The following is a 16,732-nucleotide window of genomic DNA, read 5'->3' on the forward strand; positions in this document are numbered from 1 at the left end:
CATGAGGCCAGTATTACCTTGATCCCCAAACCAGGCAAAGACCCCATCAAAAAGGAGAATTACAGACCAATATCCCTGATGAATATGGACGCCAAAATTCTCAACAAGATCCTAGCTAATAGGATTCAACAGTACATTAAAAGGATTATCCATCATGACCAAGTGGGATTCATACCTGGGATGCAAGCGTGGTTCAACATTTGCAAATCGATCAGTGTGATAGATCATAACAACAAGAAAAGAGTCAAGAATCATATGATCCTGTCAATAGATGCAGAAAAAGCATTTGACAAAATACAGCATCCTTTCCTGATTAAAACCCTTCAGAGTGTAGGGATGGAGGGTATATTCCCCAATTTCATTAAAACCATCTATGAAAAGTCTACAGCAAATATCATTCTCAACGGTAGGGATGGAGGGTATATTCCCCAATTTCATTAAAACCATCTATGAAAAGTCTACAGCAAATATCATTCTCAACGGTAAAAGCTAGAAGCCTTTCCCTTAAGATCAGGAACATGACAAGGATGCCCACTCTCGCCATTATTATTCAACATAGTGCTAGAAGTCCTTGCAACAGCAATCAGACAACAAAAAGGGATCAAAGGTATCCAAATCGGCAAAAAAGAAGTCANTCTGTCTCTCTTCACAGATGACATGATACTCTATATGGAAAACCCAAAAGACTCCACCCCCAAACTACTAGAACTTACAGAGCAATTCAATAATGTGGCTCCTCTCTACAGGGCCAATCACACTATATCTGTCACTCAGAAGCCCAGCACAGACACAGCAGTTTGGTTATGCAAGGAGATTTTTTGACTAATTTTAGGGCATCTGCCAGAGGAGCAGAGATCTGTAACAAATCTCTCTGGGGAAGGAAATGTTGGCAGATGTCATTTTTCTTGCCCTCCTACATCTCGGCTTGACACTGGCAGAAGCCAGTTTTAACACTCCATTTACCTTGCTAGCACCACTTGCCTGCCTCAGCACTCCCTTGTGGACTCATCCCACTCAATCGTCCCACCAAGTAGGCACTGATCCAAAGCAAGCCTCAACTGACCACACAAAGTACACAGCTTCAGCTTGGAAAGGCAATCCTCCAAAGCAAATCCTGCCATAGGAGTGGAGCCAGACCCACCCACCCACACACTTGCAACTGTTGCTGCCAGGCTTCTCAGCCAGCTGCACTGGCACTAACCTCACTTACCAACAACCCTACAAAACATGCAGCTAGGCCTCTCAGCAAGCCATGCCAGGGGCCAACCCTGCTAATGGGTGCACCCACAGTAGACATAGTCAGTCAGTGCAGCCAGCTGCAATGGGAGCCAACCCTTCCACCTGTGCACCCAAAGTAGGCATGGTCCATCCACAACAGAAAGGTACACACAGTTCATCAAGAAGATACCTTTGGAATGCCTGCTTTTGGTGCCCACTGGGATAGTGCTATGGAACTCAATGGGATGCCTATTACACGAGGCCACAATTTCAAAACTAAGATAATAAGATGACCTACCTAATAAATATAAACAAACCGAAAGCCAGACAAAATGAGGAGACAGGAGATAGGATCCAAATGGAAAAAAAAAAAAAGGTGAAACCTCATAAAAAGAACTAAATGAAATAGAGATAAGCAATCTATTGGATAAAGAGCTGAAAGTAATGGTCTCAAAGATACTAACCAGATTCCAGAGAAATGTAGATGAACTCAGTGAGATCTTCAACAAAGGGATAAAAAAGAACCAATCAGAGCTTAATAATATAATAACTAAAATAAAAAAATACATTAGAAGAAATCAAGAGCAAATTAGATCATGCAGAACAGATCAGTAATATGAATGACAGAGTAGTGGAAATCATGCAAACTGAAGAGAAAAAGTTAAAAAAAATATAAAAAATAAAAAAGTTAAAAGAATGCAGGGAAAACATCAACCATACTAACATTCATATTATAGGGGTCCCAGAAAGTGAAGACAGGAAGAAAGAGAAAAAAATTAATTGACAAGGCAAGAAACAACAATTGTTGGAGAGGATGTGGAGAAAGGGGTTCCTTCCTACATTGTTGGTGGGAATGCAAGTTGGTACAGCCACTGTGGAAAACAGTGTGGAGGTCCCTTAAAAAGTTAAACATTGAGCTACCCTATGATTCAGCCATCTACCCTATGATCCAGCCATTGCACTACTGGGTGTTTACCCCAAAGATACAGACGTAGTGAAGAGAAGGGCCATATGCACCCCAATGTTCATAGCATTGGAAGGAGCCGAGATGCCCTTCAACAGATGACTGGATTAAGAAGATGTGGTCCATATATACAATGGACTATTACTCAGCCATCAAAAAGAGCGATTTCTCAACATTTGCTGCAACATGGACGGGAGTGGAGGAGATAATGCTAAGCGAAATAAGTCCATCAGAGAAAGACAATTATCATATGGTTTCACTCATTTATGGAACATAAGAAGTAGAAAGATTGGTAGAAGAAGAAAGGGAAGAAGAAATGGGGCGGTAAAAAGAAGGGGGAATGAACCATGAGAGACTATGGACTCTGGGAAACAAACTGAGGGCTTCGGGGGGGGGGATGGGATAGGCTGGCGATGGGTATTAAGGAGGGCACGTATTGCATGGTGTACCGGTGTTATATGGAAGTAATGAATCATGAAACTTTACATCAAAAACTGGGGATGTACTGTATGGTGAGTAATATAACAAAATAAAAATTATTTAAAAAAACCTATTTTCCTGAGGTAAACCGCATTTAGCTGTGGTGCATTATTCTTTTTATATATTGTTGGATTCAATATGCTGGTACTTTTAACATATGTTTATCGGGGATATTAGCCTGTAGTTTTCTTGTGATGTCTTTATCTGATTTGGCATTAAGATAATACCGTCCTCATAAAATGTGTTGGGAAGTGTTCCTTCTTGTATTTTCTAGAAAAGATTGTGTGGAATTGGTATTATTTATTTTTTTAAATGTATGGACTCTGGGAATGAAACTGAGGGCTTCTGAGGGGAGGGGATGGGGGGATTGGGATAGGCTGGTGATGGGTATTAAGTAGGGCACGGATTGCATGGTGCACTGAGTGTTATACGCAAATAATGAATCACGGAACATTACATCAAAAACTAAGGATGTACTGTATGGTGACTAACATAAGACTATAAAAATTATTATAAAAAAAAATGTTTGGCGGAATTCTATAGTGAAACCATCTGGGCTAGGAAATTTCTTTTTTGGAAGATTTTTAATTGTGAACTCAATTTTAAAAATGATATAGAAGCATTTAGGTTATCTGATTCTCCTTGTTCGAGTTTTGGTAGTTTGTACCTTTCAAGGAATTTGTCCATTTTATCTAAATTGTGAAATTTGTATAGATTGTTTGCAATATTCCCTTATCCCTTTAATAATGTAATGGTATCCCTCTTTCATTCTTGTTATTGGCTATTTGTGTCTTTTTATTTATTTGTCAGTCTAGGTTTTTATCAATGTTTATTAGTGTCACTGATGTATTCAAAGAACCAGTTTTGGTTTAATTGATTTTCTTAATTGTTTTTCTCTTTTTCTTGATTTTTGATCTTATTTCCTTCCTTCTGCTTACTTTCGAATTACTTTGTTCTAGTTTCTTAAGGTGGTAGCTAAGGTTGATTTAGACTTTTTTTTTTCAATATATGTGTTTAATGCTATAAATTTCCTCCTACGTACTGCTTCAACTACAACCCAGAAATTTCTATGTGTTTTATTTTCATTTTCCATCAGTTGAAAATATTTCTAATTTCTCAAGAGAATTTCTTGATTCATAGGGGTTTAGGGGAGGTATATTGTTTAATTTCCAAGTTTTCAGAAATTTTCCATTATCTTCTGTTATTGATTTCTGGTTTAATTCCATTATTGTAAGAGAACATCTGTTGTATTATTTCAATTCTTTTATGTTTGTTAATATTTGTTTTATAACCTAGACCGTGGTCTGTCTTGGTGAATACTTCATACACACCTGAAAACAATGTATATTGTACTATTTTTGGGTAGAGTGTTCCATAAATGTCACTTAGATCTGGTTGGTTGATCAAGCTGTTAATATCTTTGTTAATTTGAAGTCTATTTCTTCTATTGATTACTGAGAGAAGAGTACTGACATCTCCAACTATAACTGTGAGTTTATCCAACTTTCCTTTCAGTTGTACCAGTTTTTGCTTCATGTATTTTGAAGTTCTGTTTTTTAACATATACATGTTTAGGATCCCTAGGACTTCTCAGTGAATTGCTCCTTTTATCCTATGTCATGTTCCTCTTTATCTTTGTAATTAATTCTAAGTAATTTCCTTGCTTTGTATTTGATCTGAATTTATTTATTTATTTATTTTTAAAGATTTTATTTATTTATTCGACAGAGATAGAGACAGCCAGTGAGACAGGGAACACAAGCAGGGGGAGTGGGAGAGGAAGAAGCAGGCTCATAGTGGAGGAGCCTGATGTGGGGCTCGATCCCGGAATGCCGGGATCACACCCTGAGCCGAAGGCAGATGCTTAACCGCTGTGCCATCCAGGCGCCCCTTGATCTGAATTTAATATAGCCATGCAAGACTTCTTTTGATTAGTGTTTGCATGCCATATACTTTTCCATCCTTTAATCTATCTCTATTATAATATTTAAGGTAGGGTTCTTGTAGATAGCATATGGTTGGATCTTTTTTAAAAACCAATGTTACCCATTTCTCCCTTTCAATTGGCATGTTTAGACTGTTTATATTTAATGTAACTATTGGTGTGCTTAGATTTAGGTATATCATTTTCCTGTTTTCTGTTTGTTCTCTCTGTTTTTCATTCTCTTTTCCCTTTCCCACCTTCTGAGTGTTTTTAGAATTCCATCTTAATTCCTTGATTCAGTTTGATTATATTTCTTTGAATAATTTTTTAATGATTGCTTAGGGGTTACAGTATATATACTTCACTCTTCGAAGTATACGTAGAATTAATACTTTACCACTTACTTTGAGTGGGGTGTAGAAACCTTATCAACTGCAAGGAGCATTGAATCTCTGGTAGGTTAAAGGTTTTATGCATATAAAAGGTGTGGGACAGTGCAGTGATCAAACAAGCCTGAAAAACGATGGATTTAATAAAACAGTTGCACAGGGAGATTTCTCCAAGGGACCTTGAGTTAATTAATGCACACTATGACTCTTTAAAGCGGAGGGTAGACTATTTAGCATCTCTCAAGCTTTCTCATCAGAGAGCCCAATTGTTTATGGATTTTTCCCAGGACTATACTTTATGGAAGGCTGCCTTCTATGTGGTAGGTGCTCCACATTTTTTGAACCAAATTGACATACAATAAGTCTTACCCTTTTCATTTGATATTTGAGGACAGCATATTTTTCCTTGGTTTTTCTTTTCCATATTAACTACTCTCTTTAGACTTTCTTCCCCTGTAATTATCACCATCCTTTCTTATCATTGCTTTATTTAGTCTTTCTGCCTTCCACACTGTAAGAGCTGGGAAGGCAGGTTCACCACTTACCCCATGAGCTTTCTCTTTTGGGCATGTTCATAAACAACCTTTAAGAGCAGGGTGTCCAGGGGCACCTGGGTGGCTCAGATGGTTAAGCATCTGCCTTTGGCTCAGGTCATGATCCCAGGGTCCTGGGATCAAGCCCTGAATTGGGCTCCCTCCTCAATGGGGAGCCTGCTTCTCCCTCCCCCTCTGCTGTTCCCCCTTCTTGTGCTCTCTCTCCCTCTCTCTGTCAAATAAATAAATAAATAAATAAAATAAATAAATAATCTTTTTTAAAAAGAAGAGTTAAAAAAAAAAAAAGAATGGGGTATTCAGAATGAACCTGCCACGTCAGAGGTGATACAACCAAGGCAATCCAATGGGTGAGAACGTCACTATTGCCGTGTTTTGGACACTGCCTTTCTCCATCTGCCCAGGATCACACTGGCTTTGCTGGCAGCCATCACACAATCCTGCTGACTCACTCAAAGCTAGCAGCCAATTGAGAAGCCTGGCCCTTCTACTCAGGGAGCTGCTTCTCCTGATACTCCTGATACTTCTCCCTACTTCTGCCATTTTCTTTTTGTTTGTTTGTGTGTTTAAAACAGCTTTATTGAGATGTAATTCACATAGCATAAAATTCACCCACTTGAAGTGTATAATCCAATGGGTTTTGGCATATTCACAGTTTTGCAACTATTGCCACAATTAATTTTAGAACATTTCCATCATGCCAAAAAGAAACACTGTGCTCTTTAGTTATTACCTCTTGGTCCCCCCACCCCTTCTGGACCTAGGCCACCACTACTTTCTGTCTTTATAGCTTTGCCTATATTGGGCATGTCATATAAATAGAATCATATGTGGTCTTCCGCGACTGGCATCTTTCACTGAGCATAATGTTTTCCAGGCTCATCCATGTTGTAGCATGTATCACTAATTCATGCCTTTTTGAATAATGGTCCATTGTATGGATAGAGCAGAATTTGTTTATATATTTATCAACTGATGGACATTTGGGTTGTTTCCACTTTCAGCCACTGAGCGGAATGGTGCTATGAACATTTGTGTACAAGTTTTTTTTAATTATAATAATATTTTTTATTTTATTATGTTAGTCACCATACGGTAGATCCCTGGTTTTTGATGTAAAGTTCCAGGATTCATTAGTTGTGTATAACACCCAGTGCACCATGCAATACGTGCACTCCTTATATGAACATATGTTTTCAATTCCTTTGGGTATATACCTGGCAATGAATTTCTGGGTCCTGTGGCCTCTCTATGTTTACCTTTTTGAGGAACTGCCAGACTGTTTTTCAAAGTGACTGTTCCATTTTGCATTCCCACCAGCAGCGTACCAGAGTTCCAATTTCTCTACATCCTCTCCAACACTTGACGTTTTGGAGAAAAGCTTTTGTAAGGGGTGTGATGTGGTATCTCATTTTAGTTTTCATTGGTTTTTCCTTGATGACTAATGACACTGAGTATCTTTTCATCTACCTATTGGTCATTTGTATATCTTCTTCCGAGAAATGTTTATTCAAATCCATTGCCCATTTATTAACTGAGTTATTTGAGTTTTTATTGTTGAGTTAAAGTATTCCTTTTACATTCTGGGTATCAAACCCTTCTCAGATATATCATGTGTAAATATTTTCTCCTATCTTTTACATTGTCTTTCACTTTCTTGGTGGTATCCTTTCAGGCACAAAAGTTTTGAATGCTGGTGAAGTCCAATTTATCTATTTTCTCTTTTTCTGCTTATGTTTTTCATGTCATATCCCTAAAACCATTGTCAAATCCAAGGTCATGCAGATTTATCCCTATGTTTTCTTTTCAGCATTTTGTAATTTTAGCTCTTTGATCCCCTATGAGCAATTTTTTTCCATATGGTGTGAGGTAGGGTTCTAACTTCATTCTTTGTAATGTGAATATCCACTTGTCCCAGTGCCATTTGTTGAAAAGACTATCTCCCCCCTCCCCATTTAATGGTCTCAGTATCCTTGTTGAGAATTAATTGACCATAGATACATGGGTGTATTTATGGGCTTTCAATTCTATTCCATTGGTCTATATGTCTATCTTTATTGCAGTACCACACTGTGTTGCTTACTGTTACATTGTAGTAAGTTTGAAATTGGGAAATGTGGGTCCTCCACCTTTGTTTTTCCTTTTTTAGATTGTTTTGGCTAACTTCATCCCTTGCATTTCCATATGAATTTTAAGATGAGCTTATCATTTGTACAAAGAAGCCTGCTGGGATTCTGATAGAGATTGCATTGCTTCTTGAAGATCAATCTGGTGAGTATTACCATCTTAACAATATAAAGTCTTCTGATTCATAAACACAGGCTATTTTTTTTATAATGATTTTTTATTATATTATGTTATTCACCATACAGGACATCCCCAGTTTTCGATGTAAGGCTCGATGAAACACAGGCTATTTATTTACATCTTTTTATTTAGATCTTTAATTTCTTACAACAATGTTTTATAGTTCTGTGAGTATAAGTTTTGTACTTCTTTTGTTAAATTTATTCCTAAGATTTTATTATGGTTGATGAATTAGTTTCTTAATTTTTCTCTGTTCATTGCAAAGTGTATAGAAATACAATTTCAATTTTGTACATAATCTTGTACCTGCAGCCTTGATGAACTCTATTAGTTCTAATAGTTTTGTTTTTGTTTTTAGTGAATGCCTTAGAATTTTCTATATATAAGATCATTTTGTCTATGAATAAAGATAGCTTTACTTCTTCCTTTCCAATCTGGATACCTTTTATGACATTGACTTCTTAATACTAAGAGCAGAACTCTACGTTTATTCCTATCACATTTAATTTTTTTTTAAAGATTTTATTTATTTATTTGACAGAGATAGAGACAGCCAGCGAGAGAGGGAACACAAGCAGGGGGAGTGGGAGAGGAAGAAGCAGGCTCACAGCAGAGGAGCCTGATGTGGGGCTCAATCCCAGAACGCTGGGATCACGCTCTGAGCTGAAGGCAGACGCTTAACCGCTGTGCCACCCAGGCACCCCTAATTTTGTTTGTTTTAATCATAGTTTAGTTCTTTTAATTTGGATAGTCTTCTACTGCATTTTATTTGCTATTCATATTTTTTTTAGATTTTATTTATTTATTTGACAGAGAGAGAGAAACAGCCAGAGAGAGCGGGAACACAAGCAGGGGGAGTGGGAGAGGAAGAAGCAGGGTTCCAGTGGAGGAGCCTAATGTGGTGCTCGATCTCAGAACGCTGGGATTACGCCCTGAGCCAAAGGCAGACACCCAATGACTGAGCCACCCAGGCGCCCCTGCAATTCATCTTTTTATCCCAGCAGTTGGCTCAGCGTCTTGTGTTTTGCATTCAAGAAATATTTGCAAGATATTAAGATTATGGTATGAATCTGCAGTTTTGGCAAGGATGTCTTCTTTGTGTTTTTTACTGTGTTTATTTATTTACAAATGTTAAGCAACAGGGGTGCCATTAAAATTTCTGCGGCTCCAGGATATCAAAGTGGTGGCAGTGGCACCAGAAGCTACCCTTTCAGACTACCAAGAGACTGTGAGAGACGGAGGAGATAGCAGTTTCGAGAAGCAATGGAAATATTTGTACTGTCCTTGTAGACACTAACTCCAGAGGATAGAGGTGAGTCTCACTTGACTCAGGCAGCAGATGTCACCAAAGAGGCCAGAGCAGGAGAGGAGGATAACAGCTGCCATGATGTAGGGGGAGAGACCTTGGTCATGTGCAGATGTGAAATGTTTTCTATGGACCCTTAAAATTAATGGAGGGGAATACTCTCAGTAGTCTGGGGACCCCAGAATAAGAAGTTGGGGTGAGAGCCAAATGTGATTCATCTCATCTCAGGCTGCTGTGGTATGGGAAAACTTGAGCAACACATACAAAATTTCTCTGTCACAAATGATTGCTTTGATTCTTCCTTCCCTTCAAAATGCTGAACAATTTTTCTTCTCCTCCTTACTATCAAAGCCCTAAACTGCCTGCTCTGCTTCTTCAAATCCCAGACTATCCACAACACGTTGCTTTTGGCTTCAGTGCCCACCGCCTACCAGATCTGCCTGCAGCCCCTCAGATTCCACTCTTCCGTCACAATCGATGGATGTGTTCATGTTTTTGAAAGTATTTTTTCTGTTTTTCAGATTAGATAATTTCTATCGTTCTGCCTTTATGTTCACTAACTCTTCCCTCTTTTCTCTTTTCCTCTTTTCTCCATTCTTTTCTAGAGTCCATTGCCTATTTTATTTTTCATTTATAAAATTTCCATTTGGTTCTTTTTATGTTTTCTGTATTTATATTGAGACTTTTTATCTTTCGATTTGTTTCCAATGAACAAATTGCTTTAGGAGTTGCTTTAAGTCTCTGTCTTTTAACTCTAACACTGTCCAGTTGGGGCTGGTCTCCAAGGGTTGATTGCCTTTTCTCTTTTGAGTTAAAAATTTTTGGTTCTTATGGTAATTTTCAATCACATCCTGAACATTTTCAGGGTCTTGTTTAAATTCTAAGAAGACCACTGGTTTTTTGTTGTTGTTTCTTTGTTTTTGCAGACAGTCAGCCTGGTTAAGGTCAGGTCACAAATTCCAATAGTCTTCTTTGGGTTGTGGTTCCAGCGTCAGCTCTGTTTTCAAAGGCTTTGCAGTGCTATTCAGATTTGGCCCATGTGTGTGCCACTCAGTGGCCAGAATAGGACCTGGGTGTTGGTCTATCTCATAGCAGGATTGTCAAAGCTTTTGGTATGCTTTCTGGATTCATGCATGCTCAACTTGAAAGTAAGGAGCATATGTAAACAACTTTATGGAATCACTGTCTTGATCTCCTTCCTCTGGGATCTGCCTAACACATTATGACTCCCTGAGGCCCAATCATGTACTCCTCAATTCTGCCATGCAATTCTCATGGCTATGTCTACATTTGGGACCAAGTGGTGGAAGGATGGAGAGAGGACAAAGCCATGGGGAGTCTTCTCATTTTTGGTACCACAGCTCCTGTGGTCAAAGCAAAGGAGTCTCTCTCCGTCAGAGTTTTAGGATTCTGCTTGTCTGCTTCTGCTGTCACTGCCACCAGAGGATTTTCTGGGGGTGATGACTAGATGGTACTTTGAATTCTGGTCTCCTTCCCTAAGTTGCCTGCTACCACTTATTTTTCCGAGTTCTTAGCTAGCTGCTCCATTCATTCTGTCCATGGTTTGCTATTGCTTCCAGTGGGAAAGACAAGATAGAGTATGATTACTCTACCTTCCCCAGAACTGGAACCTTACACTATTTTTTATTATAGGCAAATGTCCATCTCACTGGCCAGTTGTACAGTTCAGTCTGAAAAGTCTCATCTATAATATTTGCTTCATTTCTCTTTCTCATCATATGGGCAGACACAATCTCCCTCCTTCACCAAGTTTACTAGTCAATTCTATTTATATCGTACTTAATTCCTTATCACTCCTCAGATATTTATATTTACATGATCCTTGGACCTACCCATCAGACCAATTCTCAAACATAGAATCTCTCCATTAACTCTCCTGCCTCTGAAGCACTATAGATCTGTCTCACCTCAAATTCACATTACAGAAATTCTAACAGCCTAAATAGGGTGATGTACACAATCCCTACTGTATTCATATGATGTCTTTTGTCATTCTAAATTATGTAATCTTAAGCCATTTTCATTATGCTCAGGAACAAGATCAGAGAGGCTGTTACTGTTATGAGATAATAGTAATTCAGAGGCTCTAATGAATACAATAAGACAAGAGAATAAAATACGGAGTGCAAATATCAGAAAACAATTTTTCTTTTGTGATGAATATGACTGGATTTCTGGAAGTCTCAAGAAACTATAGCAAGAAAAAGCCCATTAAAATTAAAAAGAAAATTTGGTAAGATGACTAGGTATAGGAAAATATTTTTTAAAAATAGATTTTTTCTACCCCAGGAAGTAGAAAAATATTCCATTCACAAAAGCAGCAAAAAGTATAATATACTTAGGAAGAAATCCTACTCCTTGGACTCTTACTCCAAGGACTGGCAAACTGGGGCTGGCAGGTCAATCTGTCCTGCGGTCTGTTTTTCTGTGGCTTTGGACTGTCTCAGTCCAAAGAATGGTTTTTAAATTTTTATAGGACTGTGAAAAAGAAGAATATGCAACAAAGACCATATGAAGCCCACAACACCTAAAATATTTACTACCTGGTCCCTTACAGGAAAAGTTTCCATAGAATTAGAAGCACCAGTTTAGAAGGATATATGTGCATACTGCAGCATATTCAATGTGTCAGAAAAGTGGAAATAAAGCAAATACCTGTCAGCTGGAATATGACGGAATATATTATACTACAACCATTCTGTAGAATATTATGCAGCCATTAAAAGGAATACAATATAGCCATATATGAAATTTATATATATGAAATTCAGGATGCAGTAAAAAGCAGGATACAGAGAAATTGTACATGATTATTTTTATCTTTTTTTTTTTCCTTTGGCAAGACAAGCAACCCAATCCCCCATATAAGTGAATGTTAATATAATTGTATCAACATGGAGGAAGAATCTGAATGTTAGATTAAGGGGCATGAACATTTTTGTAGGCCTCAGAGGTTTATGAGTGGGAGTGAGGAGGAGAGAGATTGTCTGGAGCTTTGGTTTAGGGATATGAATCTTTATAATGCAACCTTTCCTAGTTATTACCTGGAATTCTAATATAAAGGTGGCCAACTTCCTATTGGCAGACTACTGCCAAATCTATTGTTTCCCTCACCACCAAACCTTCCCCAGTGGATTTCTTGTTTAGAATCAGCATCCATGGATTATTCTTTAGCATTTGAACAGCTTTGTGGCTTTGGCAGCAGTCTGGTCTCTGGAACTCCTTCCTCTGCTGTGGTCCATCCTCTCCCCCTAAGTGACAACAGCAGAAAGGTATTGCCATGACTGTCTTGTTGAGGACTGCCTGCCTAGGGAGTCCCCATCACACACTGATTAGTGGCTGTTAGGCCAAAGTCCTCTCCAATTCAGCTCTGCCCCCTGTGGATATGGTATATGGCCTCCTGGGTGTTGGACCCCTTTTTGCATATGGCAGAGCCTCTGTCATGGGAGCTAATAAAGGTTTTGTTCTAGTTATCTCACTGAGGATAAAGTAAAGCTAAACACTTCATGACTATTCTCCATGATATATTTTGTCTTTTTTACAAGACTGGCATATTTACCTCTCTGCAGGAGTATATTGTTTCATAACTTTCAAACATAGACCTGCCCTTGCTTTAGGTTTTTGGTGCAGGCGATTAATAAACTTTGTGTCTTTGATGTCCCTTGTCTATTAAGTTTACTTGGTCCATTACCCATTTCTGTAGTTATTCCTTAACTATGTGCTTTTGTCTTCCAACAGAAGGGAGTACCCAAGGACCCTGCTATTTGCTAATGAGTTGCTAGGTATTGCTACATTCCAATGATTTATTAGGAGGTTTTCTGGACTTCAGCACCATCTCAACATGTGTTAATAGGTTGTTTTGTAAAATACAATTAAATTTTAAAAATATTCAGGCATCATTAAAGATAACTTCAATAAAGATTAAATTAATAAAATCAGTCTCTGCCTCATTACAAAGCTTATGTCTTCAGCAATAAAATCATCAGACTGGTGGTCTGGTAGAAGGTTTAACATTCTGTACGCAGGGGTCATGTACTCATGTAGTGGCCAGTGGCTACAAGACAAATGATCTGAAATGATCATGTCCAGTTTGGGCCCATATATGTTTTGGTGAGTGCTGTGCAGTGTGACCACATTACCCTGGATATCTTCTTATGCTATGGTGAGGCAGGGTGATAGAGAGATAGATGAGAGCCTATCTATGGTGAGGTAGGTTGGATAACTCCCAGTTACAGACAACTTCCAATAAAGAAGAGCAGACAAACCAGTCTTATCCAAGGCATATTTTTTTTTTAATTAGGGAAAAGCAACTGTCCTAGAGTTCTTGCAGAAATCTTAAGAGAAAATTAAAACGAGTGGCAGACTGGAAGAAAAACATCTGCTACATACTCCATAGACAAAAGCCCAATATCCAGAGGATACAAAGAGCTCCCACAAATCAAAAAGAGCAATTCAACCGACCAATGGGCAAAAGATATGAGACACATGAAAAAGCATTCAATTCCACCAGCTGTCAGGGAAATGCAAATGAAGACAATAATGAAATACCATTTTTTGCTATCCAACTGGCAAAACCTAAAATGACTGATATTATCATGTACAAGCAAGGGGGCAGTGGGATGGGTACTGTCACACACTGATGAGAATGCAAACTAATGAAACCCTCTTGGGAAGGCAACTGGGGAGTACTCATTAAAATTAAAAAATACACATTCACCACTGTTATCCCCAATTCTACTTCTAGGCATCTAACTCAAAGAAACACTCACATTTGTACATAAAAACGCATGCAGTGTTTGTGACAGAAAAAAATTGGGGGAAAATAAAGTGGTTGTTATAAGGGAGTAGTTAAATAGATCATGGTTTATTTATACTTATAAGTAGCCCCGTCAAAAATGGTGAGCAGTAGACCCACATTCACTGGTACATGAGAAAAGCAAGGTGAGGAGTAACATGTACATTATGGCCTCATTTACGCAACAAAACAGGGTATCTTCATATGTGTTTGCTGGTGGGCTCTGTGTGTGTGTGTATGTATCTATGCATGTAGTATCTATCATCTATCTGTCATCTATATCTATCTATCATCTATCTATATCTATCTATCTATCTATCTATCTATCTATCTATCTATCATCTATCATCTATCTATCATCTATCTATCTATCATCTATCTATCTATCATCTATCTATCTTCTATCTATCTCATCTATCTATCTAGAAATGCACAGAAGGGGGTGGAAAACATGCATCAAATTGTTGAAAGTGGTTACTCCCCTCTAGGGAGGGGGTGTAGTTGGTACTGGAGAGAGGAAATTACAAGAGCTGTCACATTTTGATTTGTATATTAATGTAGTGTTTGAACATTCTACAGGGAAACTGCATCCAAGAATCCCATGCACAATTAACAGGAGATAGAAATTAAATCTCCAAGAAATTTACAACTTTCTAAACTCCAGATCAAGGAAGAGAGCCTAGGAAGGTAGGCCTACCCTCCCTTGGCTGACTTAGCCCTTCTCCACCTCCTGCCAACCTTTCTGCCTCCTTCTCTTGTTATACTGTTGGAAGTAAAGAGGTGGTAAAGGCTTTCTTTACTGGCTCCTTTTCCTTCTTTTTATCATCAACTTGAACTCAGGGAGAACACATGACCTTCCTGGGCACTTATACAACAGGAGCCTAACACATTCTTCGTTGAATTGTGAATTCTCCTGCCATCCAAGGGCATTGACTTTGGAGCCCAACAGAAACTCGTCCCAGCTCTGGCTCTACCCCTCACTAAGTGGTGTATTATTGAGCATGTTTATTAACCTCCTTTGGCCTCAGCTTCTTTATCTATAACAGGATAATACTAGTATCTCTACCAAAGTTAGTTATTATTACTATCATGGTGGGGACTCCACCTCTTTAACTCTTGCTGGCCCAAAGTCTGTGCTTAGACACACAATGGCTGGCCTCGAGCTTCTCTGTTTGCTCCCAGTCCTTTCAGGCAACCCTAATCTGTCCAAATATTGATCCCAAACTTCAGAGCATCCCAGTGGCACTCCCGCTGGTCCTGCCTGTGGCTGCCCTTTCAGCTTTGCTCAGGCAGTTGCCCAGAGTCCTATTTTTACCCCCACATAAACTGCCAGGGCTAGGCTTTTGTTCAGGAGATGCCTGATTAGTGATGCAGCCTGCATGTGTTTGGGAGGATCTCAGTTCTTTAAATGTTGTCCAACAGCTGACATCTACCTGTTGGAAGGAGAGTGCTGAGTCCCTGCAGATGGATGAATGTCTCTGCATGGTATCTGGTCCCCCTCCCCCCCGAAAGGTCTATGTTTTAACTAGCACATCTTGGGGTGGAGCTGCACATGCATATTTTTGGTCTCGCTTGGTAAGTTGTGGTGCAGACTTTATGTTAGGGGATGGGGCTGATGCACAGGGTCGGGTTACTACATGAAGCCAACAGCAAACCCAGGCTGTCTCCACCCTGAACAGAATGACCACTGTGGGGGAAGGATATTCCCGCCTTTGTGTGTTCCCTGCTTTTGAAAGCTCTTGCTGGTTTTCAGCAGGGAACTCATCAGTGTTTTCAGGGTGGTTGGCAGGAGACACAGAGCTGCTAGTTTCAGCTCTTGCCTATGTAGCATCATTAACAAAGCCCCTACCCACTTCTAAGCCAGCTACAATTATTCCTCCTGTTTAATCAATGTAAGATAATTCACTTTTTCTCCTTAGAGTTGAAACAACATGGTACCATCTATCTTCCCCTGGCAAATCAGTAAGGTGAATCAGCTTGTACTGCTGGGTTTAAAGACAGTCTCCTTCAAAGAGCCCAGATGTCCATTGACAGATGAATGGATCAAGAAGATGTGGTACATATACACACACAGACCCACACATAATGGAATATTACTCATCCATAAAAAAGAATGAAATCTTGCCATTTGCAATGACGTGGACGGAGCTAGAGGGTATTAAGCTAAGTGAAATAAATCAGTCAGAGAAAGACAATTACCATATGCTCTCACTCATATGTGGAAGTTAAGAAACAAAACAGATGTGATACAATGGAATATTACTCAGCCATTAAAAAGAACCATTTCTCAACATTTGCTGCAACATGGACGGGAGTGGAGGAGATAATGCTAAGCGAAATAAGTCAAGCAGAGAAAGACAATTATCATATGGTTTCGCTCATTTATAGAACATAAGAAGTAGGAAGATCGGTAGGAGAAGAAGGGGAAGAAGAAAGGGGGGGTAAACAGAAGGGGGAATGAACCATGAGAGACCATGGACTCTGGGAAACAAACTGAGGGCTTCAGAAGGGAGGGGGGTGGGGGAATGGGATAGGCCAGTGATGGCCTATTGCTTTAGTAAGGAGGGCACGTATTGCATGGTGCACTGGGTGTTATACGCAAGTAATGAATCATGGAACTTTTTTTTTTTAATGATTTTTTATTATATTATGCTAGTCACCATACAGTACATCCCTGGTTTCCGATGTAAAGCTCGATGTGAATCATGGAACTTTACATAGAAAACTAGGGATGTACTGTATGGTGACTAACATAATATATATATATATATATATAT

The 16,732-nt window shown here is 39.0% G+C and overlaps 1 protein-coding gene and 1 long non-coding RNA gene across 3 annotated transcripts in view; one reads left to right on the forward strand and one right to left on the reverse strand.

Annotated features, from left to right (window-relative positions):
* Window positions 1-16,732, reverse strand: part of KIF6 (kinesin family member 6) — a 463,572-nt gene that overhangs the window by 74,940 nt on the left and 371,900 nt on the right. The gene's annotated exons all lie outside the window — the stretch shown is intronic.
* Window positions 7,685-13,072, forward strand: LOC121106090. The gene is made up of 3 exons (XR_005838833.1): window positions 7,685-7,797; window positions 8,970-9,145; window positions 12,899-13,072. It is a non-coding gene; the product is annotated as an uncharacterized LOC121106090 (long non-coding RNA).

This window comes from Ursus maritimus, unplaced genomic scaffold (genome assembly GCF_017311325.1).
Source record: "Ursus maritimus isolate PB19 unplaced genomic scaffold, ASM1731132v1 scaffold_30, whole genome shotgun sequence".
NCBI classification, from domain to species: Eukaryota; Metazoa; Chordata; class Mammalia; order Carnivora; family Ursidae; genus Ursus; species Ursus maritimus.